The following is a 14,994-nucleotide window of genomic DNA, read 5'->3' as shown; positions in this document are numbered from 1 at the left end:
AAAAATAAAATGTTTTATCTTCAGTTCTGGAGCGCTCTCAAAAGATGGGGAATTTCGGAACTTTAAGTACACCGTGTTAAAAGTGAATAGCGCTAAATAATTGAAAAACAACATGTGCAGATGCAAACAAGAATAGAGGACTTTGCTCTTGCTCATAACAGGCCATGCAAATTTGGGACTAATTTGTGCAAAGCCCAATAACGGCTTCGGCTTCGGCTTCCTAATCTGCCTGCCGATGAAACACACCAAAATGTAACAATTGAAATGTACGAATGTACCATACAGATGTATAATTGTAATGCAAAAGGTGCTAAATGTATTTTAGCCAAAGCAAGGTGGAAGCTGTGCAGAAGACAATGTGTAACTGGGGAGCATAGTTTCAATGTCAAACAAAGAACAGTCTTCTTATATCTTAGGAAACGCAACATACAGGTAAGCATATCTACAAGTAAAGCACCTTATAAAAGAAGACATTGAAAACATACCTAAAAAGTAAATAGGGTGTTTCTACCATACAAATAACAGGTGGTACCTCAGGGTTGCGGGAATGGATTGCCTGTGGTAAACCATTTGCACATAAATAGGCAAAGGAGGACCACGGTAGATACAGTATCTGAGGAAATCATTAAATGGAAAGGATGTGTATATCGTAAATGTATATGACCCCTAAAGTGGAAAATCTGTTACAGGTTGTGCTTGTTATATGCAGACACATTCTTATTGTGGGCAAGTGCTGTTAACTGTAGTACAGATGATGGGTGGTAATTACTTGAAAAAGGGTGATACAAAATCTGACAAAACAGAAATGCACTGTCGACACCACCTTACACTTGCTTTGGGTACGGACTGCAAACTTTAATTCAAATTTGAAATTCAATTTTTATCTTCAACCAAGAGGCTAGAGTCTCAGCTAGGTCTAGACAGACATACGGAAAGAAATTTGAATGTGGGAGTTTTATATGTAAACAGCTGATTTATAACCTTTGAAAAGGTGGGACAGGGACAAGTTTTACAACACAGAAGAGTGATGGAAGAGATACACAGGTAACATATAATTTGACAGCAGTGATCAATCAGTGAATATCAAACGGGGTGGTTATGAAACTCCTTAAGTCACTTTAGAAATATGACCCAAAAAAGAAGAAGGTGACACTCCAATGGGAAAAGGACTGTGAAGAGTAAAACATGATCAGGGATTGGGAGTGATTACTGAAGAACATCATTAAGATACTGAGTAACACAAGGTTTCACTAAACGCAGTTCAGCATTATATATATAAAGCCGATATAAGCCACATAATTCTTTTGTGGGATACATGCAAATAGATTAGACACATTTAAAATCTACAGTATTAGGTACGAAATTCTTAGACATGACCTAGTCATGTCATAAGCTGCTGCTACAGTTGGTAGTGGTGGCAATCAGAATTAATGGCAGAGTAGAGTCAACAATAACACTGGCTCCTGAGGCATACATTTGGCAGATCCTACTTCTAAACTAAGGTGGATATGTGTTAAAGTGCAGCACAAGTTGGAATTATATTAGCCAAGTATTGCTGCACATTGGATGACAGTAGATGCCCCTCTGGCGGACAATTAGACTAAAGATTTTAAAGAATGGGCAGGGCCAGAATAGGTTTAAATAAAAATGTCCAGCACAGATCATATTATAGACGAGGATCTATCAGACTGCAGGGCGCATATACAAAATTTGCAGAATACTACTAACACAATACCCTTGCGAATGTTGTGTGAATGACATTATTTATCTTTAACTTCAGTTCTGTAGTATTGGCATCTTTAATATATTCACATGTTTGAAGCATTCTGCACGTCAGGCTGACAATTCACTGTCTGTAAATGTCATTAATCAGTATTAAAATGGCTATAGGTCTCAACAACATTTTAGAAGCACATGCACCTCATTTGAAACAATCCACACATCAGCCAATGAGCTAGAAGAGCTAAGCTCTCCTATTGGGAGGAGGTGTGATGCAGCGGCCAGGGCGGCTGCCTCCGTAACACGGGGTCCCACGGTTCGATCCCCGGTGCCGGCAGCAGATTAGCCCAGCACATGTGACTCTGGGCAATAGCACGCTTAATCTTCCCAACTGCCCCCAGCGCCAGGACACCTTGCCTGAGGTAGCTGTGCAATTAACAAATGCTGGTTAGTATTATTATGATTATTCCTGGAGTCCACCAAAGTTCAGATTTCATAGCACAAGTGTGAGAAATGCATATGATAGAAGTGAGCCTCTGACCAGGGAGGAGGGAAGATCACATGTGAATATACTGAAGATTTACATGCAAGTACAGAAGTTCTTCTCCAGCCCTAGAGCTTTCATTTTTTCCACATTCTTGAATCAGAACAGTGAACAGTAAATTTGCAATATAGAAGGAAGAAAACTCAACGTTACTGTAATAGCTTGTGGAGGACCAATTGCCCCACTTCTGTGTTGGCTGTTGTGGCACATCCAGGAAGTAGTGCTTGGAGCATGCCGGGTGTCACATAAAGGCACACAAGCATTCAGTACAGCAGACATTGCCATACTCCAGGTGGAAATTTCCCTCATTCTGCCCTGAAGTGGACGATTCTCTTTGCTGTGGCAGAGGGGATACGGGCTGATAGTCAGTGCGCTATTCCCTGTTTAGACATGGGTCGGCTCTTCCTGGATGGGCAAAGAACACAGCAGCTGTCTTTCGTATTGTCAATGTAAATAAACTCTAGTGCATCTGCACACATATAATGAGTGTTAAGATTTTTCTGCCTAAATGTAAATGTAAATGTCAAGGTATTTGTAGAGCGCACTGCCACCAAGCGGTTTCCTGGCGCTATTACTCATACCGCTGTGGAATCCTTCCTGGCTTTCCCTGTGAAGTGTCCACTCCTGGGCACCCCCAGGGTGAAGCCAGGCATCCTAGCACTGTTGGGGCCAGTGTGGAGGTTAAGCAAGCTACTGCCCAGAGTTGCAGCGTGGGGCCCATGATTAGAATAGGCACCAAGGCGAGAATTGTCAGGTCCGAGGAAATTGAGCCCAAGACCCGCCGAGGCGGGAATTGAACCCTGGTCCCAGGCCAGAACTCTGCATCAGGGTCTGCCGCTCTAACCATTGAGCCACACTCCTTCTCTCAATCCTTACGGGATTTGGGAAAATGAAATATAGTGACAGATTAATTTAGATTAAAGTCATAGGGGACCTTAGGCATGAGTTTAGAATTGGTCCAAAAATAGCTTTGTTCCTATGAAAGCGGAGAAAATGTTCTTTATAGTAACTGCTTGGAACTCTCCTAGCCAATGTAAGTGGCAGCAGAAATACTGTCTTCCAAGAGATGAACTTTTGATGTGCTGTGTGGATTGATTTGAAGGGTGGCACCATGAGTTGGCTTAAAACAGTATTCAGCTTCCAAAGCACTGTAGATTGCCATATTAGAGGAAACTCCCTAAAAAAAACCTTGATGAACTGTTATGACCCTGTGCAAAAATAAAATTGAGACGTCTCTCATTCTTCTAAATTTCGAGATTGCAATCAGGTGGGCTCTCCGAATATTTAAGATCACTCTTGGCATGCTAGAGCACGTATGGAAGTATTTGATGACGCTGTGCGTACAATGGATAGAATACTTGGTCTTTACACCATACACAGAAATGCTTATATGTGTTTGTGATAGCCGTTTGCAGGATGTTCCTGCATTCTACCGACCGATCTACATGACCGAACTCTGGGCGGTCAGATACCAGGCTGTCAATTTCTGTGACTTGAATTTGTGATGGACTAAGTTTCCATTGAATCACGAGAGGGGCCTGGAGTTCATACTTGGTGGCACTGTTGGAACTTCGGAGAGTCTTAGGAGTTCACTGTACCAGTACTGGCATGGTTATGCCAGGGAAATGAGTACAGTTATTCACCTTCAGCAGTACCCTGGGGATAAGGGTTAACAAAAGAATAGCACATGGAAAGACGATCAAAAAAGATCTGTCCTGGGTTACTGATTGCCAAATCCTGCTGGAGTTGTATCTACATTTTTGTTACCCAATGTGGTGAACAGATCTAGCCATTGCCCTTCCCCATTATGTGGAAGATGTAGTCCACTTGGTTTTGGTGGAACTCCCACTCAAAGCAATCTGATAAGTTTGACTGAGTGCACTAGACTGATAGTTTTGGCGTCCCAGTAGGTGTTACACTGCGATGTCTACCTAATTCTAGTTGGCCCAGTCCCATAAGAAAATGAGTTACTTACATATAACTGGGGTTCTCCAGTATTGGTATCTTTCATAGATTCAGATTCTTGAAGCATCCCCATCGGCGTAGTGGGAGTCCCAAGGTATACTTATGAAAGCAGTAGTTAATATTGCCATAGGCTACAATACAAAGAACAGTCACTGCAATAGCCAATCTACTTTCCTTTGTAAAAAGAACCAAACTTAAGTAGCAGCTAATCAGGCGACAGCTCCCTGTAAAACACTCCCAAGCACAAGTGTGAAATATATACCGTGAGGAAATAAGGGAAGCCTCTCAGGGGAGGAGGGTGGGTCGCATGTGAATCTATGAAAGATACCAATACTGGAGAACCGCAATTACAGGTAAGTAACTCATTTTTTTCTGCAGTTTTGGATCTTTCATAGATCCACATGCTTGAATCAGGGTAGCTAGCAGTTGCATAGACAAATGTGCATAGAAACAATCAACATATATGTATATACCCTAAGAGGATGGTGGGTAACAATCTACATGTATATACTGTAACATATAAAATATAATGTAGCACTTTTTCACCAGCATATAAACAAAGTAATCGTGCAAAAACAAAATACCATACTATCACTTTAAACTGGTAAGGATACATAATGCAGAAGGAGAAAAAACACCTCTAAGAGTAGAGGCTTACCTTATTGAAACAGATGACATAAGATCGCCTGTCCTACAGCTGCTTCGCTGTAAGTTGCCATATCCAGAAAATAATGCTGCATGAAAGTATGTGCACTCCTCCATGTAGCGGCCCGACAAATCTTGTCCAAAAGGACACCAGCAGAAGAGGAACCTGCTCTTGTAGAATGTGCCTTGGCCTTGAACTTAAGCTGTTTACCCATCTTAGTACGACAGAGCTGAATAGTAGCAGCGATCCATTGCGCAATAGTCTTCTTTGTGACAGCAGAACCTGTCTTTGAGGCCCAGTAGGTGATCTATTTTGCAGAGCTGCTTAGTCTTTTTTGCAAATATAACTTGAGGCAACGTTTAACATTCAAGGAGTGAAGAGATTTCTCTGCTGGAAAAGAAGGATTTTGGGAAAAGGTCCGAAAGACAACAGGTTCATTAGGTGAAACTGAGATGGAATTTTCGGGATGAATTTAGAATTTGTTCTTAGTAAAATGCAGTTCTCTGTAAATTGTAAACAGGGTTCTTTTCTGGTGAAAGCTTGAATTTCACTTACCCTCCTTTGCAAAAGTAAGCACAAGAAGCAATGCAACTCAATTTTGTGAATTGGTTCAAACAGCGGTTTCATTAGTTGAGATAGGACCACATTGAGGTGCCATTCTGGTGGAGGAGGCCGAATTGGAGGAAAAGTCCTGAATAATCCTTTCATGAACTGTTTGATGATGCGAGAGGAACAAAGGAAGAAGGATCGGAAGTTTCTCTGTATCGGGAGATGACTGCAAGGTGGACCCTCATTGATGCATACCCCAGTCCTGACTGTGCCAGAGAGAGTAGATAAGGCAAGAGTTGTTCTGGAGAAGAGAGAAGAGGGTGAATGACTTTCCGAAGGCACCAAGAGCAAAGATACTTCCATTTTAGTCTGTACATTTTAGTGGTTGACTCTAGCCTTGGACAATATATTCCTACAGTCCTATGGAAGGACTAAGTCTTTGAACTCATTGAATTCAGGTGTCAAGCATGCAAATGAAAAGAAGCTGGGTGCGAATGCAGGATTTGTCCTTTGTGAATGGTCAGTAAAAGTCAGTATTACTGGCAGGCGATACGGTTTGGTGTCCGATAGCAGTAGTAGCTTCGTAAACCAATGCTGGCAGGGCCAAAGTGGAGCAATGAGGATTAACCGGCATAGTTCCCTTTTCATTCTCATTAAAACTCTGGATATTAGAGGGCATGGGGGAAAAGCGTACGCAAACATTCCTGATCATATTATCGAAAACACATTCCCTCATGACCCCCGCTGAGGTATTCTGCTGGCGAAAGAACTGCCATTTCTGGTTCACTTGAGATGCAAATAGGTCCAAGTTGGGTGTTTCCATTTCTGGAAAATGGAGTCAAGAAATAACGGATCGAGTTCCCACTTGTGACATGGATGACCTATTCTGCTCAAGGTGTCTGCCAGGTTTTTCCTTCGGCCTGGGAGAAGTTCTGCTTTGATAGTTATGTGATGCCATAATACCCATTCCCAGCTCCTTTGAGCTTCCAAAGATAGAATTAGAGACCTCGTTCCTCCCTGCTTGTTGAAATAGTGCATGCAGGTGGTATTGTCTGTACGAATGTGGATGGAGGATGCTCGTATTCTAGGGGGAAACAACTGGAGGGTGAGGAAGATTGCCCTCAGTTCTAGGAAATTGATGTGCATCTTGGAGATGGATAGACTCCATTTGCCACATACTTAAAGGTCCCGAAGGTGCCCCCCCTGCCTTTCAATGATGCATCCGTGGTCAGAATGAGCTCCGGAAGGAGAGAGGAATTTCAATCCACAGAGATATTGTTGGCAGACTGCCACTAAGGAAGTGCTTTCTTCATGACCTGGGTGATCTGAATGATATAGAATGATCCGGTTATCTGAAGACATTGTCTGTCCAACTGCTCTTAAAAAGGTCTCATCCTTAGACGCGTGTGAAGCACGATGAGGATGGCAGAGGACATCATGCTGAGAAAGGATTTGAGAAGATGGACAGATGCGAACTCTCTTTTGGATAGACTGTGAGCCAGAGATACTATAGTGTTCTGTCTTTCTGTGTATAAGAATGCCTTGTTTTGGAAGGTATCCAATGTTGCTCTGAGAAACGTTAACTGTTGAGAAGGTGTGAGAACGGGTTTTGGTAATTGACTGCAAGTCCTAGAGAACGGAAGAGCTGTAGGCAGAAGTAAATGGGCTCCAAGACTTGCTCAAGAGAAGGAGCCTTCACTAGCCAATCGTCGAGATATGAGAAGATCTGCAGGCCTCTTAATCATAGGTATACTGCCACGGGAGCGATATACTTGGTAAAAAACAGAGTAGCTGAGCGGAGGCCGAAAGGAAGCACTTTGAACTGATAGTGAGGGCCTGTCACAGTGAAACTGAGGAATCTTCGATGCTGGTGATGGATAGGGATATATGCGTCCTGTAAATGGAGGCTGGCCCAAAAATTCTAAGGGTTCAGAAGCTGTAATAACTACTGGAGAGTTACCTCACGAAAGGATTTTTTCTGCAGGTATCTGTTGAACTTTCTGGGGTCCAAAATGGGACGCCAGTCTCCCAATTTCTTCTTCACAAGGAAAAAGCGTGAATAGAAACCATTTAACCATTGAGAATGTGGTACAGATTATATTGCTCTTATTTGCAGCATGACTAATGCTTCTTTCTTTAGTAATTGGATGGCAGATATTTTTTAGATAGATGAGGGGGTGGTTTTGTGACAAACACCAGGGTACGGCCATATTTTATTGTATGCAGGACCAATCTGTCTGTGGTAATCTTCTGCCATTGACTGAAATTCTCTGGTTGAGGTGATAGTGGGGAGACCAGCAGGTAGCGAGACCTCGTCACAGTTTTTTAACATTATTCCTGGACTGACGTTGTTGTTTCAGTCTGGGTTGTCTAGAGTAAGCAGCTTGTGGTGAAGCACGATATGTTTGTTGATGCTGGTAGGAAGGGAGAAATAAGGTGCAAGTCTGAGGTTGGTATTTTTGGAAATTTCCGCGAAATGAAGAAGTTCCTCTATCACGTGCTCCACGAAAGGGGGTCTTCCTGTATTGAAGTGAACCCAAAGCCTTAGCTGTTTCAGTGTCTGCCTTAATGGTATGCAAGGCATCATCAACAGGTTTGCCAAAAAGCGCATCACCATCAAAAGGCATATTCAGTATTTTGCTTTACACCTCAGGGCGAAACTTTTGTGCCCTCAACCACCCTTGTTGCCTAAGGAAAACCGCTCCAGCGAGTAGACAAAAGGCTAGAGAAGCCACATCCATTGAAGCATCGATTATCTCGGATGCAGATCCCACACCTTCAAGTAGAATTTTTCTTGCCACTAGTTTTTTTGTCCTCAGGAAGGAGGTCCACGTACGGAGCTTGAGGCGGTGGTAAACCTCTTGCCAATATAATCAAAGCGCCTTCCTTCCTTGTCAGGTGGTGCAGTGATAGGCGCTGAAGGATTTCTTGACCTCCGTTGTGCAGCTTATGAAATAATAGAATCTGGTTTTGGATGCCACATCAGACAAGCTGGCGCATCATCAGGAGCCTTTTATTTTTTATCTATTACAGGCAAGACTGGAATAACCGTTTAGCTGGTGCTTTCATAACCTTTTCACCTTCCTTCCAAATATGATTAATAATGGGTATTGCTCTCACAGTCTTTCTAGATAAATCTTTAAAATCATAAAGAAAGCAGTAAGACTGCTCGACAGTCAGACAATTGAAAGCGAGAAGCTGCTCTTAACATCAGTGCATGGACGCTGCCAATGTCCTACGACCAAGAATCAGCTGTTTGATGAAATGGAGAAGCGGATGTTGAAATAACATAGTCTTCCTACTCATTACTTGTTGGTCTTTCACCTTGAGGTTTACCCTCCTCAATCTCCCAATCATCAGATGTATCATGCTGCTGTGAAGGTAAAACACTAGTCGTCACAGGTAACACTGTAGGAGAAGGCTCAGACCTACGAGGAGATGTCAGTGGTTGAGGTGGAGGCGGCGCTGGAGGGGGTACTCCATGAAGGAAAACAAGTACGATAGTCATGCAGCACGTGATTCTTGTACTAATGCCACAGGATGGTGGACCATGGGCTCACCAACAGGTTCCATGTATTGCATTTTTGCATGTTGAGTGTGAAAATCCTGTTGATAGTAACCCTCATAGTGGTCATCATCATCTTGATATTTGACAGGAAGCTGAGAGGGACTGTGAGCAGGACCGAACATTCCATCATTATCAGATTCCTTCAAAAATGTTGAAGGTGGCAAAGGTGAAACCTCTGGAGGATTTTTGAAAAAACACCTAGAATGTCATTGATGGGTATAAAGGCTTTAGTTGCAAGGTTGATGATCACTTATGGCCTGGAATAGTATACAGCATCATCAGCTTTGTCAACGGAAGCAGTGTCTGTCATTGACTAGGACATAATAGGAGCAGAAGATGAAGTGGTCATTATCACCAATGATGCTGGAACAGTCTTCGCAGATGACAAACTGGTTGTCGTCGATGGAAAAAAGTAGTCGACGAGGAAGTTGTCAGTGTCCGTGAAGACATTGTTCCCGAGGAAGTCGTCAGCAGAGAGGATAACTTAGCTGTCGCTGAAAGTGTCGTCGGCGGAGCTGCCATCGACAGCGTAGCAGTATCCGTTGCACACTATGGAATTTGACGACGATGCAGGTGAAACATGTTCTGATGGTGATTTCTGCATCAACGGGGGCCCAGAGGATGGTGCAGTCAACAAGACAGTTTTTTTAGAGACTGTAATCTTTATAAATGGCTCTGAAGAGGTTTGTTCATGTTTAGAGGTCAGATGTCTTTTTTCCTCACTAGCAAATTAATGCTTTTCTTTTTGTGAGGGACCTGCAGCTTCAGGATGAGACTTTTTGGAAGCCTTTATTCTAGAAATCTCAGGAGATTCACAGAAGCTCTCTCTCTCCTTTTAGATATTTCCTGGGAGGCCTGTAAGGTAGAGCTCTCTTCATACTCAGAGACATCAGACTTATTTTTTATCCTCTGCAGCCAAATCAACAACTTACCCTCTGTCTTTAAGGGTTTTGGTTGAGAAGGTTCTACACATTTTGCAGTCCTTTACTTTATGCTGGGGGTAAAGACAGTAGATACAGTCCTTATGTGGATCTTCAGCATGCAGTCTCTTCTTACAGAATGATCCACATGACCTGAAAAGACCTTTCTTTGAAGAATCCAACATTTTTAAGAAGACTACCTGTCACACAACATGTGGTAGAAAATCTGTGGAACCTAGCTTCTCTCGGGCGTGTTCTACAGGGTGCTGTCGTCCGATTGGCTGCTACTTAACTTTTGTTCTTTTTACAAACAAAAGTAGATAGGCTATTGCAGTGACTTTTCATTGCATTGTAGCCTATGGCAATACTAACTACTGCTTTTGTAAGTATAGAGTGGGACTCCCACTATGTGATGGGGATGATTCAAGTATGTGAATCTATTAAAGATCCATTACTGGAGAACAGCTGAGCCTCTTCCAACAGAAGCCAAGACCTTGTTCCACCTTGTTTGTAGATGTAAAACATCAAAGATATGCGGTCACTGTTGATGAGGACTGCTTGACCAACTAATCTCAAAACTATTGCAATCCCAGTCCTACAGCTCCTACATTCAGGATTTTACTGTGGAGTGTCTTCACTGTGTCTGTCAAGAGGCCTCTCCTCGTCAGCTCCTGCATATGTGCTCCCAAGATCTCCAAGGAAGCATCTGCAGTCAGCCCTGTTAAATTTGACGAAGGATGGAATGAGAGGCCCATATTGAGGTTTGAGGGAAACTTCTACCATTATCCTTCTTGTGACTTGCACTGTAGCATTTCATGAGCCATGATCCTGCAACGGGGCATCGGCGTAATGCAGGATACCATGAGACACAGACAAAATGGGTACAACCTGACTGTTGGCAGAAACATTTATTTTTTCATGGCTCGGAGAAAGAAAGTCCTTTCCAAGCTGTGTATTCAGGAAAATTCCCAAGTACTGAAGTTTATCATTGATTCCAATGAGAAGTTTTCTTGTTCAATTTCAAGCTTCATCTGTAAAACAGATCGGTCACACAAGTCTTTGCCTCTTCCCTTGATGGAGCCTTGAGGGGGCAAGTGTACAGTGAAAGGTGTACTTGGTGATCATGTCATCACTGGAAAGCTGTAACCAGCAACAGGAATTTCGTGAAAATATGGGTTGCAAACGTAAGACCGAAGATGAGCACCTTAAATTGGTTGCGCTGCCCCAGCACTGAAAAGTGCAGGTAGTTTCTGGGGCTTTGTTCAATGGGGATTTGGAAATATGCATCCTCAAGCTCTGGGAGCTGCATTCCTGAAGCATCATGAGTTCTTCTTGGAGCGTTAGCATGCCAAACAACTATTTCTTCATGAACTTGTTAAGCTCCCAGACATCTGAAATAGGCCTCTAATGTCCCATTTTATTTCTTATCAAGAATAAACTGACATTTTAGCCCTGTTTTCTCTGGAATCTTGGAAATGTCTATGGCTCGATTTCAGAGGAGGACGAGAATTTGCTGTTGTAGCTCCCTCAAGTGAAGAGGACATTCCTCACTAGCTGGGCATGCGTTGTTCTATTAAAAGTGTAGGTTGTGTCCAGTGTGTAAAACCTGCTGTACCCACCATCCAATTTAATAGATTCCCTTGCTGGAGTAAAAATGGGAACTCACCCCCCGACCTGAGGTGGTGTTAGTGATCTGCGAAGAGTCATCTGTATGTGCTATTTTATGTTGATTTGTATAGCGCACTCATCACCTGAGGAGGTATACAGGTGCTTGTATCAGTTTTAATGTTTTGTAGGGCATCTTTGTGCACCCACATTAAGTGCTCCGGTCAAAAACCATGATCTTGGCTTGGCCTTATAGGCAAAATGCTATAGACTTTCTGTCTAGATAACCTGGCAGATACACTAGAAGCCTGTTGGGCCCTGTACAACTTCTTCAAACGCCAGTTTCAAAGCCCGTGTTTTCATCAGTTTTAGCCCCCTTAACCTTACAAAGTCCAGTAGGGGAAGCGACCCAATTGTCTTGCGCGACTACTCATTGAGATCACAGCAATCAGGAGAGTGATTCTTAGCTGCTCTTTCCATCAAAGCATTACAAGTGGGCTATGCAGTCTGAAGGAGAATCTGGTTGAACAGAGGTTTTGTCTCCTTCATTGGCTAATATGAGAATATCCCATTTGTCATTGTGTATGAGAGACCTCACCTTCCTCCAAATCGGAGTACTGGTCAAAATCTGACAACTCTTTCTCTCAGGTGTTGCTGGAATTGAGGGCAAGAAAATATTTCTGGGAGGTGTTTCCACCAGCACTGGAGTAAAAGGCAGTGGAGGTTGGATGGTGCTTGAGGTGGCGGAAGCATGGATTGAGTAGACCGCAGGGTACTGGCTGGTTGCCCAAATGGCTGTTGATTAAGTAACCTTTGAAAAGTCTACCATATGCTGCAATGATTCATGAACCCAACAGTCAGTTGTTTGGCCTCATGTTCTCTGTAGTACCGATGCAGTCCATATAAAGGAGGGCGATTGCCAGTTACAAAGGTCCGCAGCAGATAATCAAATTCTTTGTAGACTACTTCTTCAAATGCTTTTGTCTCATATTCAGGTATGTAATTAACCTCTATCTGTGCATGGATGTGTGCAGTCTCAGAGGTGACATCCTGGTTACTGACATCAGCTTCCAGCTCAGATTCCAGAATCTGGTGGGCAAATGTACGGTGATCTTTATTGGTAAAAAGAAGACTGGAGACTAAAGTGATGTCGTAAACAAGGGTATCGTCTGTGGGCTAACGAGGACCAACTCTGGACTCCCGGTTAATGGTGAAGGAAGATTTCTATAAATATGATCATCATCGATGGTATGAGGAATGACATCCTTGGTGTGGTCGTCAACTCTCTCTACATTGTGGATGATCTTATCCACAGAGAAGAGTGAGAGGCGGCCTGTCTGGTATCAAGCTGTCCTTCACACACTAGGAGTGTCGTATTGGAGGATTTGCCAATACTCTCCAGGAGTGCAGAAAACTCATTAAACAGCCAGGAAACAAAAACAAATGGGGATGGGAGGGCCAACGGGGAGACCCAGCTGGCATGGGCTGCCCTCACACCCAAGACATAAGGTTCTTTAGATTGTGGAGTGTACCCCCATTCTGCCCAGCCAAAAGGGCAGAAAGCACCACTAAACACACCAAAATTTTTTTAAATAATGTATCAAAGGATTTTGGGTGGGGCATCTCCTCCTGGCACGAGGAGGATGATGATGATGATGCACCCCCAGGCCGAAGACAATCTTTCTGTCACCCTGGAAGGTAGAATGGAGGTTTACCTCCTCTATGCTTGCCCATATGTCAAAAATAGGATACAAATCCCAATTTCCTTTCATTTTCATTGGGGGATGAATACAACTATTGGGCTTGGTTTAGTCGGCACCCAGGAAGCCCTACCAATGCTGACCAATTCTGACAACTTAAGGCCCAGGATAATCCATTGTGGTGTTGCTTGAGTGGATCCTGAATGTTTTCTCTTCCAAGAATGCCTTGTGAACATCAGGATTATGCCTAACATTAACTTAATTTACTCTCACCAAGGAACCCTACAAACCTTAGGTGTTCCTGAAAACTGGTGACAAAGAGAAATTTAGGGTGGTGTTGCTACATAGTTAAAAAAAATCTAACTCTTAATGCCAAATGAATGTCAAAACTAAACATATAAAATGTGTTTAGGAAATGAGGGTGTTAGTTCAGAGGAATGGGTACTCCTACTTACCACTGGCCTTGAGGGCTAAATCAGAACACAGCTAATCTAGTCCTTATCTGGGGGTCAATGAAAGGGGGTGACCAGGTGGTTAAAGGTTTTGGCCTGCCCCAGATGTCCTTCCAGGGGGGGGGGGGGGGGGTCTCATGAGCAGGCTCCAGTAGGAAGGTCCTATAGCACTGGGGGACTACCAACATGCTAGCGGACTCTGGCTCAGGGACCTCAGGCCCAATATACAGGAGACCGTTCTCTAAATACATGAGGTGATCACCAGAGGTGTCACCATTTGCCTGGGCCTTGGACTGAAGCCGTAAGCCCTCAAGAGTGGGGCAATCCTCCAGCACTTTATAGAACTCTGCCTGAGACAGTGCACTTGCAGCTTGGCACCCACCTTGGACAACCTTTGTACCTGATCAAGGAAATCCTCGCGATTCGGGTTTGGCTTAATAGAAAGGAGTTCAGTAGTTAACCTTCCTAATCTTGGATGGGCAATGAAGTGCATTCAATGTGTATTACCAGTAAATACCCTTCAGGTTGCCTTTACAACTTGACGTTAATCTGTGCAGGTTAGTCCAATACGATTCAAGGCCTAACTATCAGCCATTTCCGGACAAATCTTAACCATGGGAAGGTAACACATGTATCAATATCCAATAGTTCGCGGGCACCTTCTCTATATACTAGTAATCCCGGCGTTGTCCACAGCTGTATCCAGTAGAGCCGTGGGCATAGGGTTGCGAGGTGTCCTATGCACTTCAGATTTAGGTCATGAAACATTGGGATGAGTGGTGCGGATTGGGGTAATCCAAATAGTCTCCTCGCAAATTTGTTTCCCCCGATTGTCACCAATACTAAAGGAAACTGTAATGAAGTCATGTTATCACAAGTCCAGTGTTGGATAATTCTTCTGGGAAATTTCCAGTGCAGTCAGTTTTATACGTAAATTAACATAATAATCGGTCCCTCATGGACATATGTTTTGGTCTTCCTTATTATAGGAGTAAGATGTGTTGTATTTCATATTTAGCATCATTGGTAATAATAACATTTCTGCCTATTCCTGGTATTACCTTTCCCTTGCCCTTTTGTTCCCCTGCTGTTCCCATGCGTTCCAACATTCTATTGTCAGTTGGTGCTTGGTGTGGAGATGCTTACTAACAGCTGAAGTGGCTTAGAGACTGTCTCAGTGTTAAGAATAAAAACTCCTTCAACTTGAATGTAGTGTTTGTACTTCATAACAATCATTCAAGGAGTCTCCCCTTGAATGTAGTGTTTGTACTTCATATCAATCATTCAAGGGAAGACTGAGGTTGGATGATAGGTCACCTGAACGGG

General features: G+C 43.2%; 1 protein-coding gene across 1 annotated transcript in view; it reads right to left on the bottom strand.

Annotated features, from left to right (window-relative positions):
• HELQ (helicase, POLQ like) overlaps positions 1–14,994 on the bottom strand; it is a 606,359-nt gene that overhangs the window by 455,609 nt on the left and 135,756 nt on the right. The gene's annotated exons all lie outside the window — the stretch shown is intronic.

Source organism: Lissotriton vulgaris, chromosome 3_1 (genome assembly GCF_964263255.1).
Source record: "Lissotriton vulgaris chromosome 3_1, aLisVul1.2, whole genome shotgun sequence".
In the NCBI taxonomy this organism is placed as follows: Eukaryota; Metazoa; Chordata; class Amphibia; order Caudata; family Salamandridae; genus Lissotriton; species Lissotriton vulgaris.
Note: the sequence above shows the minus strand (reverse complement) of the source record. Positions and strands in the feature narration are given on the sequence as shown.